The sequence below is a fragment of the Strigops habroptila genome, chromosome 9 (genome assembly GCF_004027225.2).
Source record: "Strigops habroptila isolate Jane chromosome 9, bStrHab1.2.pri, whole genome shotgun sequence".
NCBI classification, from domain to species: domain Eukaryota; kingdom Metazoa; phylum Chordata; class Aves; order Psittaciformes; family Psittacidae; genus Strigops; species Strigops habroptila.
The window spans coordinates 25,847,492-25,863,705 of NC_044285.2; the positions used below are offsets into that span (position 1 = coordinate 25,847,492).

Genomic DNA, 16,214 nt, shown 5'->3' on the forward strand with positions numbered 1-16,214 from the left:
AAAAGGAGACTCTCCCAAGGAAACCCTGCACTGAGCAACAGTGCCATGTGCCAGCTTGCAGTGCCCTCCACACTTGCGTGCAACAAGAAATGTATTTTCTATAGCAGTCGAACAGCAACAACAGCCTTCAGACTAGAGCATGCAACAGAAGTTGCAGCAAATTCCAGCCTCTCAAGAAGCAGCCTACAACATCTCCCTACTAGCTTAAAGGCGCCCTACAAAGGCCAACCCGACATCAGGCTTCTACTGCAGTGTTTCTTCTCAATTAACCAAGAAAAAGTGTATTAGCCATACATCAAAACTGCATTGCAGCTAGAGCTGCCAATTACTTATGGCAAAAAGGGAGGCTGATTCATTTGACTGTATGTGGGCCTTGGCTGGAGTTTTCCCAAACGCTACAAGAGCAGAAAACCTCAGTGAACCTCCCCCTCATTCCCACTCCTTCCTCCCCCCCAAATCACAGCCCAGGGGCCTGTGCTTGCAAAAACAACATTTCCTGGAGGATTCTTTCTCCAAATCACTCCTTTTCTAAATTCAGACAAAACACACAGCAACTCCAAATACGTTTGCATGAGATATATGCACACAAGGACACTCCTCCCAAACATGTACATGTGAAATGCAATGCAAAGTGTCCGAAAAGCCTTTAAATCCCAAGTCCCCAGAGAGTCCCTGCATCTTCCGTTACAAATCCTGCTGTGTTACACAGCCACTTGTGTAATGTGGAATGGCAACCTCACAACGCTTGGCCCGGGACCAGCCTGCACTGGTGGCCTTGTCCTTTTGCTCAAAACGGTCACAAACCAAGACATTTCTGCTATGCACAAGCAGATCCTGAATCCAGATCCTTCCACAAGCTCCCTGTATCAGATACATTTAACGCCTAATACATCACAAACAGCAATTCTTCATCCAATGTGTCCTCCTTTGGTGTATCTGTTTTGAATGAACCTCACAGCATTTGGGTGCCGGGGCTCTTCTCTCCCAGACATTCGTGATGGAAGCACCAAAAAGCTTCCAAAAAGAACATGTGAAGTAATGTTGCACCATAAATTGCCCTCATTAGTCACCATGGACACAAACTCTACCATTTAGGCACCTATTAGCCCAGGTTTGTGAGGTCCCCAGCCACACCAGCACCACTGCTCCCCACAGTGAGGTCAGGACACAAAAAGTCAATCATGTTTGCTTCTAACTGATCCCTTCCATTGCTCTGCCAACACCACTGACCTTGAACATTGACTTCATCCTTGTGTTTCCAGTGTGTCTGACACGAATCAACCTGGCACCAGCCCGCCTGGAGCAGTCAGACCCTGCCCCAACACATCTCTGCTTCCTCTCCAAGCCTTTCAGCCATTTATTATAAACCTTTACATCAGTTCCACAGAAAATCCACTTTTTGGAATACATAAGAGCACAGTTTTTCCTCTCCTTGCCCCAGAGTGAGTCCTTCTGTGGGTTAACTTTGGGATTATGCTCACCAGACTTCCTGGGGCACATCCACAGCAATAACTCTCAATGTGTAATTTCTGTTCTGGTATTCAAGCAATTATATTCAGGATAACCACTCCAACAGATGTATTCCTCAACCAGAGGATCACACACATCCAGCTGCACCCATGAGGCCAAGCTCTGCCATTCTGCTGGGATCAGCAATGTAAACACCAGGGAATACAGCTCAAAGAAATACTCAAGAATGAGGTAACTGACCTCTTGCACCATCCTTGGGCCTGCAAACTTCATCCACATGCTGTTGCTCACTCAGGAAGAGGAGAGAGACCTTGCCACACCAAAGGCTTCCAACACTCAGATTCCTATTGCTTTTCCTGATCACATGAGGAAGCCTGGCATTCACCCCAAGTGTCCACAGTGCTCTGCAGACCATAGGAGAACACAGGGCAAGCCCTGAAGAGCAAGCTGCTCAAGAGGTCTCACTGTCTGCATTATGGATCATGGCTGCAGGAAGTGCCCCCTAATCAGATGCTTTGGAGACCTGTTACTTCAGAAGCACACAATGATACTGGGAGTTCCAGCATTCCAACATCACTACAGCTTTCAAAAAGAGTCCACAACAATATACTGCAGAAAAAAAGTAAGGCTCCACTCTCAGCTTACGCCTTCCGAAATGCTTGATATTAATATTAAGGCCACTAAACAGGAGGATTCTCCATTCCCCATGTGCAAGAAGTAGTGGAGAGAGAACAAGAGCATAGAGAGAAGGTATGGTACAGGATGTGGGGCAGAAATGAAAGGAGAAGACTGTCCCCCCAGACTGCCACTCTAGATACTTCCAGATATTACTTCACCTCTTTCTGGTCCATACATCCTACAAAGTGCAAGGTGCCTCCTCAAAAGAAACTAAACAGGGAGCAAGTTCTGGCTGCTTTAGTCTTTTTTCTTGCTAGAAATCTCACTTCTTCTCAACTTGACTTCCCAGAGCCTCTCGAATGAAGAGAGAAGAGTCACAGCACAGCTAACAGAGACCATATCTGCAGGAAATAACTAACCAGGATGCCAACCTGAGCTGGCTAGGCTCACTAAAGAGATCAAACGAGGATGCAAGCAGCTCTTTTCTGGAGCAGGCAGGCATCGTTTCAAGTTGCTGAAATATTTATGCCCCAATAGGAGCTGTGGTATCAATGTCTGTCCCTGATACAAACAAACCCGAGCTCAAAGCATGACAATCTGTGTTGTGCAGAGTGGAATCACAATTAAAAGCATCTTCCAAGCCTCCATTTCTGCATGCACGTTATGCGACAGCTTTCCTGGTGACACTTTAAGAGCATCCCAAATCCAAATCCACAATGTTCTGCCTGTGAGGGCAGGAGACATTAAAAACTGTTCTAGCAAATGCCCAGGATTTTAATTGCGTGCCTCCCATTCTTCCCTCTCTGGTTCACCATGTACCAGCAGCCCCGTGTGCCGTCTGGGGAGTGGCTGGGTACCTGATAAATATGAGCTGGCATCTGGGCACTGCAGGGTGAATGGAAATTCTCTGCAGGGAAGCGCCTGGAAAATTTCTGATCTGGAGGATTTTCTCCTTCACAATAGGGAATAGAGGAGGAGGAGGAGACAGCAAATGGAAAACATGAGGCCTTGCGCTCTCCTTGAGACACACAGAAGTACTTTCCAGTGCCCTTCCTAAACAGCAATTTATTCATGCAGCAAAGGGTCAGGGACTGGGGGTCACACAACTGCTGCTCCTTCAACAGCTCTGCCTGGAGGGATGAGCACGCTCAGGTGATGGCAAGAAAACCTTCCAGCACTGCCCGAGTCCCTTTCAGCCAGCCCTGCAGAGCAATGGTGAGCTGCTGGGATGCCAAAGCTATTTCAGCTCTTGAGGATTAGAAAGAAGATGAGAGTGGTCCAGACCAGGAATCTGTGCTGCGCTGCAATGCTGAAATGGCAGTTTGTTTCAGGACAGAGCTTGAAGCAACCTGCTCTAGCGGAAGGCGTCCCTGCCCGTGGCAGGGCATTGGAACTGGGTGAGTTTTAAGGTCCCTTCCAACACAAACCAGTCTGTGGTTCTATCATTATAGGGGACCTAAGGCTCAATCTAAGGATTTAAGGACAAAAATGACACAGCATACACTGTCTTGCAGTAAAGCCAAGCACACAAGCTGTCTTGCAGTAAAGCCAAGCTGGATCACAGCACACCTACCACTGGTCCATTGCAAGGCATCACTTTCAGCAGTAAAGGGGTCATACCAGAATCTATTTCTCTGAGAAGGCCCACTTTTGCTCTCAGATTTATGAAGAAACGTGAAACTTTCTCAAAGGTTCCTTGAACACGTTTTAGGATCCAAATTGCCTTAATTTGCTTCTGATAGCAATAAAGAGAGGTACATATGACCAGACCAGACAGAGTAAAGGAGGTGAATCCAACCTTCCCTTTGCTGTTTCCCATCTGGCAAGCCTTATACAGTGCTGTACTGGAGTGTCCTGCACATGCACTATGCAGAGAGCCCCCAGACCAGCACTGTCACACGGAAGCAGTGCAAACTATTCAAACTGTGTAAGTGACAGCAGAGACTCCAGAGCACAGAAGTGCTTTGCTCTGGATCAGTCAAGAGCCAGTTGCATGTGTCAATATGCTACTAGATAGGCAACTGACAATAAAAACTAATGGTGAGAAATGAGCCCACTGAATAGTAACACCACTGTTTTACCCTTGAATACTTAACACACTGTCATGACAGTAAGACATTAGAGCAAGACAAACCAACAGGTAACATCTGCTTATGCCAAGCAACACTCATGGCAGAGCTTCCTCAACAGAGCAGGACATGCCCCTGTTTTAAGAGGGACATGATTTCCAAGTCTGCCTCTAGAAGGGAACATGTGAGACTGGACACCAGAGTACCCAGAGGTGCACCAAGCCCAGCGCTCTGAGCGCCAGACATGCAGGTAGGGCTGGTGGCACACACTGACAAGAAGATCCTCCCAAGCCAGGAGCCACAAGACCTGGAGCACTCATAGTCCTGCCTGTCCACAACCAGGGCTTCCTGGGGCCAAGAGCCCCAGAAGCTGGGGGCATGAGACTGCATCAACAAGATCAGAGGCTTCCTGGATGACAGTCCACTGACTGGGTGGACCCCATGGTGCTTGCCCAGAGCAAGGGGTACCCTCCTGCCATGTCCCACACAACCTGATTGAGGAGACCAGGGCCACCTCACAGCCAACCTCCCATCTCAGGACACTCAGCTGGACAACTCATTAACAAGGCACCCCAGAGCCAACTTTTACCTGTGCCATTCAACATGCCACACGAGAAGTCCCTTTGCTGTCCCCAGCAGCGCACACCCCACATTGGCCATCAGCTGCACACAAGCCACACCTGAAATGGTCACCTGGAAAAGATCTCCAGAACTGAACACTGAGACAAGCCACTCACATCAGCATCTCCACCTGTGCTGACCCAGGCCCACCTGATCGCCACTCAGCCTGATGCCATTCTTCAATATTAGGCAAACCAAATAAACAAGGAAGAAACCGAAGATATGTATGGTCAACCATATGCGTCTGAAAGGTAAAAAGCAAAACAGAGCTGCAGGGGGGAATGCTAGCTAAACACAAAATAGCAATGGGGAGTAGAAAGGTTTATTTCTGCAAGTGGAAGTTAATTCATGTTTCTCTCTCCCCTTCCTACTGCTGCCCTCCCCACCCTCTCACTCCATTCCCTGCCCTTGAACTTCCTGGGACAAAAGCTTCAAGCACCTTTTGCAAGAGCTAAGGCAGGTAATGAAAGAGGAAGATGTAGCACAGCAGGGAACAGAAATCAGTACTCAAACCAGCTAGGCACAAACCGACAGCAGTGTTCGTGTCCCAAAGTCACAGGGAGTCCAACCAGAGCAGAAGCAGATGCCAAATCTGGCAACACCTCCCCTGTGAACAGTTCTGTGCAGGCATGGCTAAAATGAAGGAGTTGAAGGCAGATCTGAAAGGCCTCCAGCTTCCAGGCTGGTTTTGATCCCAGAACACTGGCAGCTCCAGGAACACTTGGATCCACAGTCACAAAGTATTAAAAGAGGAGAAAGCTCCTCAGCAGAGTGAACAGGAACCACAAACCAGCTCTCCTCTAGGAGCAAATGCTGCCAGGCCAGGAGGTGGCTAACACTGGAGCTGGGTTTGCTATGGTGAACAGTATTTTGCAGAGCTGAATTTGTCTCACCTATCCCTGTAACCATATGCACAAAAGCTGCAAAGAAATATGGGGCATGGAGGAAGACGACCTCTTGTGCCAAGTTTTGTTTTTCCAGACCTTGTGAGCTGGCTCAGGGGACACAGGATAATCTGGACTCCAACTTCCATGCACTTTTAAACACTGAGTTTTGCTCAGATCCTGACTGAGAAACTGCCCAGTGAACGGCCTACTGGGAAAGGTGGAGTCCTCTTCACTGCAGTCAACAGCAAACGCTCGCCAACTTCTGTGGGACACCCTTACACTCTCACTGGGCTTGGTGGTTCAGAGAGCACAAAGCCCTCATCAGACATCGCCCACAAGAAGCTGGCATGCTCGTACTAAAGCCCTGAGGTGAAGGAGGCCAGAGCACAGGGCCTGGGACAACCAAAGCAGCTCACCCTGGGCATTGCCTCCTGCGGCACTGTTGCCACAGCTGCCTCCCGAACTGTTGCTGCTGCAAGCGGTGGCCTACGAGGCTGGAAACTTAATCCTGTAACAGGAGCTCAGGGCTCGCAGGAGCTACTGAGAATTACTCTGAGTTATCCAGAGTCACTCAGTGAAGAAATGCCTCCCGTGCAGGTCTCGGATCAGAGCACAAACTCCTCTGCAGCCCCCCCACACGCGAATCCAGCAACACTCCAAACCCATCCCCTGCACCGTGCTTGCCACCAGCTCCTCTGCCCAGTCCCACGCTCAAGGAAGGCAGCTCCAACCAGGGCAGACACAAGCACCGCTGTCCCTCACCAGCTCACCACAGAAAACCCCAGCTCAGGGCAATCCTTCATGCACATAACCTGCCATGGCATCCTTCACCCCCTGGCCCAACTCCTGGGCTAAAACCAATTATTCCTGATTCCTGGTTTACTTTTTCCACTCACACGATTGGGTAACCTGTGACTGAACACCTTTCCTGGAAGCACGAGGATCCTCTGCAGCCACACGCACCACTTCCATGAGAGATGGAGCAAAGGTGCTTGAAAATCCCCAATGCCACTTCTGCACGATGGCTGCTCCCTGCACCAGCTCCTGCTCGGGGGACACCACACTCTCCTCTAGCACACCCCTCCGGGGCTACATTCTCATCCCCATTCCCCCTTCCTGCTCCCATCCACAGCAGCCGCTTCCCCCTCGGGGTCCCTCGCAGTGGGACCGCCTGACAGGCACCGAGAGGGTGGATTCACACAAGAGGAGGAGCCAGGGAGAAGATCTCATCTCATCATTCCCTCCGGCCGCAGCATTTCCTTCTGTCTCCCCCTCAGACAGGCAGGTGGGAGCCTGGGCCCTGCAGCCCCCCCGTCCCGTTCTCACTCTGGGGGGGTTCTCGGCAGCCCGAGTCGCTCGGCAAAGCCCACTGTGATCTCCACCTCCCGGCTCCGTGTGCTCAACGCCATCACCGGCCGTGCCCAGAGGAAAACAAAAAGCGGGATCCCCTCGTCCGCAATCTCCACACGGCATCAAATTCGGGCAGAGGGGGCACCAGGGAGAGGAGGAGAACGAAGCCTTCAGGGGCATCTGCCGAACTCTCCACACAGATAACCTGGGTCTTCACTCCCAACCCTGTGCCCACCCCGGCAAATAGAGCTCAAATCCAACCCCTCGACACCGTTCGGAGCTGCAAGCGCAGGAACAGCCCTGCTCTTCCCAGCTCAGGCCCACAATCTCTTTCAGATGTTGCTCGCTTTGAAGCCCCGGCTTTTCCTGTCTGAATTCCCTCAACCATCTCCATTAAACACATCGCTGTATTCCAAACGGGGTTCATTTCTGGCACCGGGGAGAACTGGATCTAAAAGCGGTCTGGGTGAGCAGAACGGGAGCATTCCCGGCTGCAGCCAGGCACCGCGCCGGAGCAGCTCCGGGGCTGGCTGGTGTGCAAGCCTGGGACAAAGGGACACCCGGCACGGCACCGGCTTCAGCGAGGCACCGCCACCACCGTGCCTCTGCCGGGGGAGACCACCCTTCCCGATGGATTTCAGCCAAAACTTCGCAGGCGTTTCTAAAGGGGTCGATGGGCTGCGCGTTGCCAATAAAGAGCGTTCAAAAAAGGGAAAGGCAGAGTTATTTATAGCCCGATCCCCCGCTCGCTGCAGCCGCGCCGCCGGGCTGCATTGTCCAAGGTGGGAGCACACACGCACCACGGCAGCGCCGATGGCCGGGGTCGGCGCCGACACAACTCCGGACCCGGCCGCGGCTCCGCGGCCACGCCGGGAGCCAGCCCGTGCCGCGGGTCTCCGTTTGCAGACGACACCGGTAACACAGGTGTCACCGCGGGAGAGCGGCCCCAGCGGCGCCGACAGCCCTGGGGCCGGCACCGGCGCGGCCCTGCCCGCGGCCGCACACCCCGGCGGGTTCCCCCCCTCCTCCTCCTCCTCCTCCTCCTCCTCCTCCTCTCCGCCGCGGCGCAGCGCCGGGAGGAGCCGCGGCCCCGCACGCACGGCCCCGGGCGAGGCTCGCCAGGCCGCTCGCAGCCCGCCCCGCGCGGCGCCGTTCCCGCTCCCGTTACCGTTCCCCGCCGTTCCCGCTGTCATGCTGCACGCGCCGTCCCCCGCCGCGGCCTCGCGCCGCCGCCGCCGCCGCCGCCGCCGAGGGCCCCCCCCGGGCGCAGCCCATCTGCCGCGCGCCCGTTTCCCCCCCCCCAACCCCACCGCTTCTCGCGCCGCCGCCGCGCGCCAATCGCCGCGCGCGCCGCCGGGACGCGCGGCCGCGCCCCACAACCTGTGTCGTCACCCGCCGCCCGCCCCGACCATTGGCTGCGCCCGCGCGGCTGCGGCGGCCCCTCGACGCGCGAGGGGGCAAATCTTCTGTTTCAAGGGCCGCCGCCGCGGGGAAAGCGCGGCGCGGGGGGGTCCCCTCCGGCCGGTACCGCGACGGGTCCTGCCCCTCGTCCTCCTTCAAACGTCGGGTTCCCCCCAAATGATGTTCGCCATGTGACAGCCTCTGGGATGCTCCTGTCATCATCCAGACTTGGAGAAACCCACCAGGAGCATGGCGTGAGCAACCCGCTCCAGCCACAGAGAGGGCACAAAGATCCCCAAATGCACCAAAGATGCTCCTTCTCTCCTTCCATTCGGAATTAGGCTCCCCTGGGCAGTATGTGGTCCTGCTCCTGCTTCCTCCGAATCCACAAGTTCACCTCCTCCATGAAACGTCCAAAAAGTACAACCAGCCCCTGTTTGGATGAGGATGGGCCCGGTTTACAATATTTCTAGGGAAAAGAATAATCCCCAAACGCGACCACTTTTACAACCCCCAGGCTGGTGCCCACTGGCTGCAGGAAGGGCTGTGCTGTTCCATCCCAACATGGGCACATTTTTGACCCTTTTCCTGAGGGAGAAGCACAAGGCCGTGTTCATCAACGCATCATGCAGCAGCCATGGCCAAGGCATGACAACCACCTCCTGCTGGCTGCTATTGCCACAGGTGAGGCAGGTCACATTACCCAAGAGGAGATAACAAACCATCCCAGCCCCACCACCCCACATGTGATCTTCTCTGGCCAGGGGTGGCCCTGCTGTTGCCTCACAGCACATCAAAGGACGTGTTCTCCAGGAGCAGAAGCACCCTGAGTCACGCAGCCAACGCTGCCGTGACAAGCAGCCCCTACTGAATCACCACCGTCCCTTCCTGCTCAGCCCTCACCGAGGTTTTCTTCCCCAGCAGAAGTCAAACCTATCACTTAGCTGGGTGGCTCTGCAGTGGTCACAGTCAAGCCATGGAGCAAGCTGTCGGTGCTGCTTCTACCCCAGTAGAGAAAGACCCCTGTGGAGAGATGGCTCTTGGATCCTCCAAGGTCAGCAGTGACCCTGTGAGGATGCTGTCCCTCAGCAATGGAAGAGGCACTTTCCGCTCTCTGCTGCAAGTCATGTCCACCCCAGTGACGGCACAGTGTGTACTCATGGGGACAAGGGGACGGGGTGACCCCTGCAGAGGACACCTCTCCCTTGTTGAGCCAAGACAGTGGAGTTTACAGAGGGCTTAGACTTTGGCCTGGATTTTCCCCCTTCAAAGTCTGTGCAAGGATTTAGGGGAATGTCCCCCAGCTGCAGGGATGAAGGGAATGCCGCTGAAGAAGCTCTCAGGGGTCCTCTGAAGGGCCAGACCCTGCAAAGTGCTGTTTAAAAACAGCCCACAGAGTCAGAAAGGATCGAGCAGGTGGTGGACAAGCAGCACCAAGCCTCCTCCAGAGTAGAAATCACTCCCAAATGCTTCAGACACGGGACAGAAGGTTACTGACCAGCTCCTACACAGTGTGAAGTGTGAGCTCGCTCGCAGGCTTCCAGAGGAGGGAGGCAGCTCAAGGAGAAGCTGCAGCCAGAGCACTGTCAGGCAATTACAGATGTTAGGACTGAATTTGTGGGTGAATCACTTCCATTCATTTTAAAAAGTCCAACTAAAACACAGTTTTAACATAAACTATTAGCAACACTATTCTTATAAGCACTGTAACAAAACTGGCAGGCTCTCTGAGACACCAAGCCCAGTGCTCAGCTTCCCTCTGATGTTGCCAAAGGCTGGGTGAGAGCAGATGAAGGAAGAGTTTCAGCTTCCTCTCCCCTGTGAAGGAGCAGAAACTTGACTCCACGACTGCACGCAGGGAAAAAGCAGGATAAGATCCCGTACTTTCAGCCTGGCCCAAAGTGACGACTCTCTCGGGAGCTGAGGAAACCTTGCAAACACTGACTGTGCACAGTGGAGGTCTTCCTGGACATCACAAAGGGTTTTTACAAGTCTGTGCCTTTGCGGTTGGCCTTTGGAGACCTCACAGGCCCCTGAACCTGTGCTGCTTCAGCCAGTCTCTGCTGGGAGAGGGAAACAGCACCCCCAGCCCCAGGCACAGGGCTCAGCAGTGCAAAGCTGGACTGGCCCCATGGGTCTGACACCAGCGTCATTGAGCCTGGTCCAGCCCAGGCATGGACAGGGTGCTGGCTTTGTCCCCATGGGGCATGGGAAAGCAGGCCAGTCCCTGCTAGATGTGAGTCCTGTGTGACTGTCACATGGGTGTCAAAACTAGCTGGAAATGCTGAGAGAGTCTGCACACCCACAGGGTCCAGCCTCCAGACCCGCAGGGCCTGCCCTGCCCCAGCTACGTCTCCGAGCAAGGGTCTCATCTTGCGAACATAACCTCAGAAGCTGCCCTAATTTGAGCCCCAACGCCCCAGGCTTTAGGAGTCTGAGACGCAGGAGAAGGGATCTGGCTGGACCAGGCCCATCGCCAGCCCCAACAGCTCCTTTCTTCTGTGCTATGGAAGGCAGGACTGGCTGCGCCAGGACCATCCGTGCCACAGTGCCTCTGTGCCAGGCTGTCCACAAGCTCCCCAGCCCCTCCGTGGGCACCCCCAGCCAAGAGTGGCCCAGACACAACTCCTCCTGAAGATGCAGCCCCCTGGCAATACAAGGTCAGGTGGCCAACACAGCAAAGCAAGAGAAAGAGATATTAGCTCTGAGTAACAAATAGCCTTCTTGTAGCCTTTGTTCCTCCAAAAGATGCCCAAGGACTTCAGAAGCCAAAAGCCACATAACCTCACCTGTCAGATCCATCCACACAGACCCTCCCAAACTGCAGTGCTGCAGACCCACGCTGCCTGCAAGGACCAGCACCCTTCCCTGTGGCAGAGGGGCGTGCAAGGAGAAATGTCTCAGCAAAGGAGACCAAGCACCAGCATCTTCAGAAACCAAATGCACACTTAGCCGGGATGGCCAGGAAGTTAGCAAAGCAAAATCTTTCTTGAGCAAATGGAGGAATCCCATCAAAAGTGCCTGATCCTGCTTCCATGGGGAATGTGGTCAAGCAGGGCAGGAATTCAGGAAAGCTCTGCAGCCACACGTCTCCAGGACGCCTTGGCCAGTACTATGCAGAATGTCACCTTAATGGGGTACACGGTTCCAGAGGTGGCTCAGCTACACCCCAGTAATGCAACAAACCCCGCTCTGCTTCAGCAGGGCAGGAAGGGGGACACATTCTCCATCTGCAACAGAACTGGTTCTGCCGCATTTATCACACCTTGCTGGCAAACACCACAATCTGAGCAACACAGCGTGACAGGCAGTTGAGTGTCAGTAGGTTTTCATGGGAAAGGGGGGAAAGGATCCCATTAATCTCCCATACTTAGTGGGAGCTGCCAGAGAGCTCATCCTGCAGCTAAAATTAACTCTGAACAACTAACTCCCATCTCCATTAACAAAACCCCAGTAAGGAGCAACCCATTCTGGCTCCTCACAGCTGCGGGTATTATACTACCCCACAGCATTCTGCCTGTGCCAGACCACCGAGGCACAAGCACTCAGCCACCACAGCTCCTACTCCTGACCAAGGCTGCATCAAGTGGGGGCTGAGGGGACCGTTTGGAGCGGTACCACAGCAGGACCAGCTCAGCCGCACCGGGGCTGATGTGGGGAGCACAGGGGAAGAACACGGAGGGATGCTGGAAGCTAACAGTTAAATTTGGGGGCCCTTGATGTCATGGTTCCCCAGCGCCCCGCGGATTGGCTGCGAGTGAGCATCTGTGGGGAGCTGGAGTTGCTTATTTGCCTGAGGTTCAGACCTTTCCCAGCGGCTCTGAATCAGGCTGGTTGTCGTGACAACGTGGATAGTGGCAGCTCCTGATAACCACGTAATGAGGTTGTCACAAAAAGGAGCCCCTCCATCAGAGAGGTTTAGGGATCATTAATGTTTCCGAGGGAGCGTGAGAGCAGGAGAGGTAAGGGGACCATCTGGCGATGCTGGAGCACGTCAACAGCCTCCCTTGGAAAGGAGCTTCATTAGACAGGAACCACCTACCGACACGTAGCGACGGGAACCAGGCAGGCTGCCTGCCAGCAGCAAGGGGGTCCCAACTGCGCAGCTGTGGGATCTCCTATCTGCTGAGATCCAGGCAAAGACGGAGCAAGGAGGACACACGAGTGCTGCTTGGGAACAACTGGAGCCCCTGAGGGGTGAAGGTTCCCGGGGGTCTCTTGGGCACAGGGCAATAACACAGCCTGGGACCAGCGGCACAGTGAGGCTGGCACACTAAGTTTTACTTGCTCCCTCTTAGGGACTGAGTCACTGAGAGATGCTGTGCCTCTGTTTACCCCATGTGCAGGTAACTTCTGTGAGTGTTCCGAATCCCTTCCCACTGCCACAGGCAATGGGAAGTACATGTACTGCAAACCTTGCACAGGGCAGGGCAGGGACTGGCACCAAATGCAGCTCATTCCAAAAGAATTTATGGTTGACTGCACTGTCCCGAGGATCCTCTCAGCTCCAGTGCAAGAATGACAAGGCAGGACAGAGCTGTCCCCTTGTCATTACTGGAGACTGAGCCTGGAGGATCATGCAAAGCACCAAACAAGGTGTTTTTCCCCTGGGATCTACACATGCATTGTCTTCTCACCCCAGGAAACATTTTGTCCTTCACCTTGTCCTTGTGAAACACGGGTTTCACCCTGTTCTCAACAAACCCCCAAGATACCTCTCACTGCCTGCAATAATAGTGGATTGGGGTGCTGCAGTCTGAAACCTTCATGGATGGTGATAACCCCACAGCTTGGAGAAGCTTCAGCTGCCAAACTACTGACCCCCAAGCCCAGGCCCCTGCAGAAGAATGCCCACATTCATGTTAGGAACACACTTTTGGATAAAACTTCCCTGCAATACGATGAAGTCTGAATCTTTCCTAGGAGGAGATAGAATTTACCTCCATCGATAACTCTTCATAAATGTTACAGCCATAACTGACAGAATGTTTCTTTTACATCATCTTCATCTGCTTTAAAAATACCTACTATAAACACTTGTTTAAGTCAGTATAAGTAGAATAAAATCTTCATATTAAAAGCAGCTGTACTTTTAGTTTAGTTTATATTTTTACCTCATATCATCATTTTCCCACTCAAAATTAATGCCTCAACTGTGGATTTGAGATGTAATAAGAATATTAACACATGCCATTTAAATAGCAATCAGCTACTGAAGATTGCATTTAATAGATACATTTCTTAATATACCACTGCTACACCTCATTAAAATGTTGACTCTTCACAACTGTTGCAAACAATCAAGTGGGATTTAATCCACCTCCAGGAACTAGTAAAACTGAATGTAATGCTCTCCTACTGCGGGGCCGTGTGTGCTACAAAATCCAAAGCTAAGACAGAGATATAGAACATTACATACAGCAGAAATACTCTCGGATTAATACAAGGCACTGGCTTCACAAATCCTGCCTCTCTCTGAAAGGGAGAGGAATGTCTGCAAGGTGATCCCATCCTGGAATCGGGTTTTGCAAGAGGGAAACTATATGAGCTGATACTGCTTAAACCAGTGCTCTGAAATACCACCCGAGCTGTAATGAGTGATGCTTCCCCAGGAGAGGCCGTACAGCCCAGCAGCACTGCTCCTCCAGAACAGCTTCCAGTCCTTCCTCCTGTCAGAGAACAAGATTCTGAGACACAGCGTGTTACCCCAGACCCAGGGGAGTGTGGCCAAGCTGCCACGGCCCAGCACAAACACTAGATTTACCGATATGTGCCCCTGCACAACCATGTCCCTGCAGAGCTGAGAGAACACTTCTCATTTAGGAACACACATACGTAACTATGCTGCTGTAAGCTTTAAGGGCAAAATCTGACAGTAAAACCACCACCACGAGATGGGCATATGCAGCAAATTTATCTTCTCCTTGAAAAATAGCTGTCATTCAACATTGATTCTTCATTGGAACAGCCACACATCACTGCGCCTCACTTTACAACCTATAAGATGTCTAGAGCTGGGTGAGACATATAAAAAGTATTCTCCAAGCTCTTTATCTCTGTTTTCATCTGAAAAGCATTTGTCAACATACTGGATTTTTACACAAGTTGTTCTCCATTATTTTCCTCAACTCCTTGTGCACAGGAACGATACTGGTTCCTGTGCTGCTGGGACACATCACAAGAGGCTCAAGAGGTGAAGTGTCACCATTTTACAGGCTAAGTCCACTACTGTGGCAGTGTCTGGATCTGGGGTTTTAATTTACATTCACCTCGATGTAATCAGCAGGACTCATTACTGCAGCACTGAGGAGGAGCGAGCGTGAAGTTGCTCTGTGGCACATCCCTCTGCTTGTGACATCTGAGCTCAGCCCTGTGCTGAGAACACACGTCTCAAAGGGAGACCTGCTGAGCTCCTACCTCAATGTACGTATCTGAAAGGGGTAAAGCACTGGGGGTACCTGACATTTGGTGTTTGCAGAGATGCTGAATATGGAGGCCAATATATCATCCGTGATTGTCCAGAGCATTTCAGCATCGCAGACCAAACCACATGAAGGTAATACCCAAAGGGAAGGTATGCAGCTGATCTGATTCATGAAAATGAACTGATTGAAGCCAACAAGGCTGTTAGAAAATGCAATGGCATTAACAGCTTTTACACTGAAGCCACTATTGAATTTTTTAATGCCTATTTCTTGGTCAGACATGTATGCAATAAAAAAATCCTTCTCTCTGGCTCTTTCCCACTCAATACAGTTGTGCTTCAGGAACAGAAAGGCCTTGGGCAGGGATTCAGACCTCTTTTTTGTACTGCATCACCAGAAGATTTCACATGCGGGATGATTATGGACTGAAGATACTGGAGACTGGACCCCTTAGAGATCCTAGACCCTCAGCTATGGCATCACAGAGGAGGGTCTGAATTATTTCCTCAAAACAGATGGGACAGCTGAGGCTGCTGTTCTAGGATTCTACACTTCTATGACATGTAGTTCCTTCCCCTGTCCCTACAAATGAAAGCAGATCCTTATTTCCATGTGTCTCCTCCTGCTCATTCAGCTCTGTCTTAAAGATCCCCTTTTCCCACAATAAATGTTGTGAATTTGAGAATTAACCTCATACCAGATGAGGCTGAACTTTGATTTCACAGCTACGGGAGCTCCCCTGATGTCATGTGAATGTGAACAAAGGTGCTATGAGTGGCAAACACATGGCACTGCATGACAGCTTGTGAGCACTGAAGAACGCTGGGTTACCGACGTGTTACAATGCAAAGGTACTATAGGCATGGGGATAACATCAGCCCTGAGGGCCTGGAGAAGAGAAAGGTCTTTATGTGGTTGCCATTTCATGAATGAAGACTTCATTGCCTGGAGAATATCCCATGACAATTAGAGTTTACTACCATGCCAGCTCAGGGCAGTGTCCTCCCAGCAGCCACAATGTGAGCCTGACTTAGAGAATACCCTTCCCAAGCTTACCAGGGTTGTGACCTGGAAAGCTGAAATGCAAGAAACTGGCTGCTGACCAGGCAAAGTGTTTGATGCAGGGTTAGAGAATCAATGGCTCTCGGCTATAGCAGATGGGCATCAACAGCACTGGCTGAAGAACTGAGCCTGCCTGTGTCATACAAACAACTTGCAACAGCTGAAGAGAAAGATTCCTCCAAAACCCGATTTAGTGAGACACTTCACACAAGGTTTCAGGAAGTTGATCCAGAGGAAGGACTTTTACCTTCACAAGGCTGACCACATCACGATAGTAAATGGAGAATGTGCCATAAACAAACTTCTATGTA

The 16,214-nt window shown here is 52.1% G+C and overlaps 1 protein-coding gene across 2 annotated transcripts in view; it reads right to left on the reverse strand.

Moving 5' to 3' along the window:
- The window catches only part of PAK3 (p21 (RAC1) activated kinase 3), a 120,186-nt gene that overhangs the window by 56,385 nt on the left and 47,587 nt on the right, over nucleotides 1-16,214 (reverse strand). Inside the window, exon 1 of one of the 2 annotated variants that reach the window (XM_030497285.1) lies at nucleotides 8,184-8,392. The exons of the other annotated variant lie outside the window; for it this stretch is intronic. The gene's annotated coding sequence lies outside the window, so the exon portion shown is untranslated. Of the gene's footprint in view, nucleotides 1-8,183; nucleotides 8,393-16,214 lie in introns of those variants that run through there. 2 annotated transcript variants of the gene reach the window in all.